The following is a 5738-nucleotide window of genomic DNA, read 5'->3' on the forward strand; positions in this document are numbered from 1 at the left end:
TTTTTTTTTCCTGATAGAAATTTGTTCCTCCTTCAACCAGAATTTCTAGTCACGACCCCATTCTCCATGGGAGGGGCTACCTACATGAGGTTTGATTAATTAATCTCAATCATCTTGGTTCTGAATAAATTGTTGACCTTTGGCATGCTTATGCATAAGTCCCTGATAGCCACCTCAAATAGCAAATTTCCACAACAATTACATTTCTAGAACATATGCCTGATAAAATTCACACCGCGTTTATGTGTGTGCCCAAAAACCGAGCCTGGGAAAAGCTGGACCAACAGGTCAGACCCGTTTGACAGAACGAGAGGGCACGGAGGGACTTCTCAAAGCTGGAGCTGGATGTCTCGGAGTCTTAATCCCCATGGGCCATCACGGGGACTGGTGAGCTCGGGGACAGTCTAGACTAAGGCTCAGGAGCCCGAGCTGGAGTGCCGCTCTCCAGGGTAACGTCCATGCGGACTGAGAGTGGCCTCCGGGCTTCTCTAACAACCATGAGCCCCGAAGACCACATCCCTGCAGCCCTCAGCTGTGGTTTCCGGAGGCTTCTGAACTGGGCAGGTGACTCTCTGGGAAGCAGGGCCTCTGACACAGTGCTTGGTGCCTCCTTCTGGGGCCTTGGACGTGCCCCATCTGAGACACACCCTAACTGCTCATGGAACATCGTTGGATGAATATCTCGTGAACATTTCCCAGCCGTAGATGGACTGTATTTTTAAAACCATCTGCTCAGAACGGACGGTGCTCCCAATGGCCCCTAACCAATGAGCCAAGAACCCCTTGGATGTCCCAGCTCTGATAATCGGGACAAATGCGAATGAGCGCCCCGTAAGACCGTCCTAATGCCCTTGACGCTTCCTACTGGCATATCAAGGTCACAGATTCATTTAAAGAATCCCAAAGGGCATTTGACCTCAATTTTTATAATTTCCTCACTGAAATTCAAGAGAAACTTCCTAGCTGTTCCCCATTATCCCTTTGTTGCTCAGAAAAGTGAAAGTTTAAATGGCAATTCTCTTTAGAATTTGATATCTCTTCCCAAACATTCTGGGTTTAATTGCTAACGGATTCTTAGAAAATTGAATCACTATATTACATTGTTTACACGCACCAGTGGCCTGGGAGAAGTCGGCAGAGGCCCCGACTTGATAAACAGTGTCTGTTTATCAAGCTGTGAGCACTTTATTAGAAAAGTTTCTATTTGGGAGTTTCCTTCTTTTAAATTTTTTTTTCTTGTCATGTTTATGCCCAAAAGTCTTGAATTAGATCACTGTATGTTAAACCAGGATTTTAGTTNGCTTTATTAGAAAAGTTTCTATCTGGGAGTTTCCTTCTTTTAAATTTTTTTTCTTGTCATGTTTATGCCCAAAAGTCTTGAATTAGATCACTGTATGTTAAACCAGGATTTTAGTTTCTTGGTTTCTCCTCGACTGCCCTCCTCGTTGCTGCTATTCACCTTTTCCACTGCGTCAAGAAGCACGCCGGACTATTTGAGTGAAACTGCGGTGCTTGGCCATGGCCCAAGACCCAGCCTCCAGGTCCGTTCTTCCCACGGGGACACCTGGCCCTGGAGCAGCCCCCTCCCTGCCTGGCCTCCAGGTCCCGCCTGCAGAGAAGGGGGTGTGTCTGCAGACTGTTGGCATGTACACTCTGGACCATTACTTCCAGGAGAAAGATGCCTGCAGGTGACAGACCCCGGGGAGAGAAGAAACAGCAGAATAGCTCAGGGTTCTCACTCACATACACAGCAGACGCGAGTCGACTGGCTCATTTCTTTCCTGAAAACAACTATGCTGTCGTCCCATTCCAGTGAAGACCCCCAATGACTATCTGCACCCATAGGTGCTATAGTCTGAGTGTGGTGCATTGGAAAAATGCCGAGATTCCCCATCCCTCCTTGCACTGTGACTTACGGCTCCCGCCATGATGAGGGGAGCTGGCGCCCGTCCCCTGAATTGGGGCAGACCCCACGGCTGGTCTGGGCCCGCACAGTGCAGGGCAAGTGGGGCATGCCGGTGCAGAGCAGAGGCCGCAGGGCCCCGAAGCTTCCCTTCCCCCCTCCACATACCTCCGCTTCCACCATGAGAACAAGCTGGGGGAGCCTCCTGGAGGGTCACAGATCACTTGGATGGGGGAGAGCCCCCTGAGACAGCCCCCCACCAGCCAGATGTCCGCCACGCTCAGTAGGAGCCCGGTAGAGATGAGAGGATGGGCCCAGAGCACAGAGCTCTCTGTCCAGTGTGCCTGCAGACATGTCAGACGTGACCACCACGAGGCTTGGGGATGTTTCTCCTAAGGCAGCAGCTGACCGATACACCTAGTGTAACACACAGGGGCCTCGACAATCTGGCTCCGCCTTCTGGTTTCTTCCCAGGCCAAACCTTTCCCCATTTCTTCTTCACTCCACGGAATAAACAAGTCATGCTCCCTAGTGCCCTGTCCGATGTCCCTGCTCCATCGTCGAGCAGCCCCCAATCTCTGAAACGCCCCCTTCCTACTCACTTTAGAATCCAGCGGCTGCAGTGGGCATACTGCAGGTGCTCAATGCTTGTGGGGCTTCCTGGGCTTCTGGTAGTGCTGATGCCCATGCCCAGAGTTTCTTCTATAGCGGTGGTTGTCCTGGGCCCTCCTCCCATTTCTGGGCGAACCTCTGCTTTTGAGCCGCTGGGGGCTGGCGCAGCAGGGAGGACGCCGAGTGTGAATGCACCGGGGCTGTCCTCCATTTCTGAGACTGCTCCGCACACCACTTCACTTCTCTGGACCTCAGTTTCCTCCGCGGTCGTGTGGGTCGCCCTGCACCCGCCTTGTGGTTTTACTGCAGCTTGTGCTGTCAACCATCCACACAGGTGTCACTGGGCCGTCCCTTGTGTCATCATTTCCGTGCCAGTTTACACTGTCGTGCAGCCATCACCACCGCCCACCTCTAGAAATTTCCATCTTCCCCAACAGAAGCTCTGTCCCCATGAAACACCAGCTCCCACCTCTCCCCAGCCCCTGGCGCCCACGCTCCTGCTCTCCGTCTCCATGACTTTGATGAGTCCAGGGACCTCTCAAAGTGGATCCGACAGGATTTATCCTTTCATATCTGGCTTATTTGGTGTGTCTTCAAGTCTCATCCACATTGTAATACGTCAGAATGACCTCTCGTCTTAAGGCTGAATCATCTCTTTTGTGTGAACAGACCACACTTTCTTATCCATTCTTCCATCGACGGACACCGCATTGCTTCCGTGTTTCAGCCACTGTGAATAGTCTGCTCTGAACATGGGTGTGCAAATCTCTCTCTGGTACTGGGCTTTCAGTACTCAGCTATACCCAGGAGTGGAATTGCTGGATCATATGCAAAATCTATGTTTATTTTTTGAGAAGTGTTCGTCCTGTTTCCACGGCTTAAATATGCTTTTAAAATTGGGAGCAGGAGCACTGACTGTGTTCCTTGGGGAATTTTGATCAGCATGTGCGGTAAGTATGGGCATTCCTGCATATTTTTAATGCAAAAAGAATGATCTGTATTTTTCAGTTCTTGAAGAGCAAGCCCCTCGAGATTACGGTGTTTGCCATCTGATGTTACAGATGGAGTTGGCGGGAATCGTCTCTGAACTCTTCCTTTTAGGGAAGAGAGGCCCATGGAAAGGGGGTGGATTTGCGAATGGGTGACGACAGAAAACACGGCCTTCTCTTTAGAAGACTTGACCTTTTTAAAATCAAATTAATTTTTAATAAGTAATAATTCACTGGGAATAAAATTCAGAAGAATAAAAACAGATAGAATGGAAAGAAGCATCTTTCTCCCAGCCCCACCCTCAGCCGTCCAGAAGTCCCCCTCCCCAGGGGCGTCGGAGTGTTGGCCTCCGTGACCAGGGCACATCCATGCACACGCAAACACCAACGTACATCGTCTTCCTTCCTGTATTTTCTCAAGTAACACCGAGTGCCCCTGATTACAGAGCTGACGCCGCACCCGAACGGCGTGTTTTCGAGATTTGTTTATATCAGTTCATAAAGTGCTGTCATGTTCTTTGTAAAAGCGCTCCATTACTTATAAATCATCTTAAAGAGAAATTATTCCTTAAATATTGTGTTTCTGATGTAAACGAGGACCAAGGTTCTAGTCGCCTGAAGCCCCCGAGAAGGAGTTGAATGGCTCAAAAGCAGTTGCTAGGAAAGCCTTTCTCGGGAAAATTGCCTTGAAATGTAGTTTTTTAAAAAAAGTGTTCTATTGAAATCTAATTTAATACAGAAAAGCGGACGTATTATAAGTGTATGGCTCCGGAACTTTTATAGATGTAATAACTGTGAATGCAGCATTCATATAGAAGACAGGACATGGTCAGCACCCCAAAGTGAGGTATTTTTTTAGGCAAAGATGGTTTCCCTGTTGAGGTTTATAGTTGAAAAATCTGAAATTTCAATCAAGGCAGCTCGTTTGGTTCCCAAGGTATCTGGGGACCTGTGTGTCAGTCAGATCTGGATCTCCCTGTGGGAAGGACTCCGACCCCCGACCCCAGCTATGTCACTCTGGGGCAGGACGGGGTGCAGGGAGGAGGGGGTCCTGGTGTCTGTGGCCCCATGTGCCCCCCTTCCCCCCCACGATGGAGAGCACAGGCCCAGGCTCAGAAATTGCCAGCTCTGCCATCTCGAGACCCTCACTTACCTGCCCTGGGCCTCCACTCTCTCAACTGTGAAATGGGGCCGCTGAATGACTGTGTTGTGTTGCAGAGCTGGGGACACACTCTGATGTCACCTGGAGACTGTCCCAACAGCGCTGAGGCTTGACGCTATCAAACCGAGTCCTCCTTCTCTAGGCCCCCACAGTAGTGAGAAAGGGGGTCTTCCTGCAGACACAGAGGAAGCCAGTGCACCGGTGTTGGCCGGTGCTGCAGGGAGGGGGCAGGCCTGCCTGCCTGAGAGCAGGGGTGAGGGCTGGGACCCGCACAGGTGGCATCGGGGACCCCAGAGAGCCTCCTGACTACTTCCTCCTGAACAAGTGCAGACGGGGAGCAACAGACGCCCCAGGAGGCCCCGGGGTCTGCAGACCACAGCCCTCCATCCCTGCAGGGCGGTGCCGGGAACAGGTGGGGCTCACTGCGGGAGAGGCCCCTCTACAGGGCGCAGACCTTCAGTCTGCTCATACCACGCCCTCCTTGTCTCCAGCCTGCCCCCCGTCCTGCTCGTCCCACACGCTCTGTCTTGTCCCTGCCAGGGGACAGTGATGCCCCAACCCCTCCCCACCCGCCCTTTCCTCTGCAGAGCCAGGGGAGCCCGTATGTGGCTCTTATCTCCTGGGGAAGTGGGGTCTGTGAACTCCCCAGAGATTGCTAAAGAAACATCAAAGTGCACTTTGGGCTCTGGTCAACATCTGGCTGGGCGGCCGTCAGCTAAAGTTGCAAACCAGACTGGGGGCTTGGCTGGGACCGGCCTGGAGGCTCTGTGCATGCCCGAGCTGTTCTCTGGAGCAGAAACGCTGGCTGAGGGCTGCGGGGCTGGGGCTGGGGGAGAAGCCCTGTGATCCTCCCGGGCGGCTCTCAGTGCTGGATACAGACTTCAGTGTGTGTGTGGGGGGGTTGGGGGTCCCTGGGCTCAGCCACTCAGACTAATGGTGGGGGGCAGGGGTATCGTGCAGATCTCAACATCAGAGCTGTAAGCAGGAGGTAGGGTGCTGGGGTCCAACCCCAAGTGCCAGGCTGTGGGGTGCAGGACCAACGTCCCAAGTTCCCCATGGGGGGAGACCAAGA

At 52.2% G+C, this 5738-nt stretch overlaps 1 long non-coding RNA gene across 1 annotated transcript in view; it reads right to left on the reverse strand.

Moving 5' to 3' along the window:
- The window catches only part of LOC117801176, a 22579-nt gene extending 17940 nt beyond the window's left edge, over nucleotides 1-4639 (reverse strand). The window contains exon 1 of the long non-coding RNA XR_004623702.1: nucleotides 2072-4639. This is a non-coding gene — a long non-coding RNA (uncharacterized LOC117801176). The remainder of the gene's footprint in view (nucleotides 1-2071) is intronic.
- Nucleotides 4640-5738: the final 1099 nt, after the last annotated feature.

The sequence above is a fragment of the Ailuropoda melanoleuca genome, chromosome 2, assembly GCF_002007445.2.
Source record: "Ailuropoda melanoleuca isolate Jingjing chromosome 2, ASM200744v2, whole genome shotgun sequence".
Classification (NCBI taxonomy): Eukaryota; Metazoa; Chordata; class Mammalia; order Carnivora; family Ursidae; genus Ailuropoda; species Ailuropoda melanoleuca.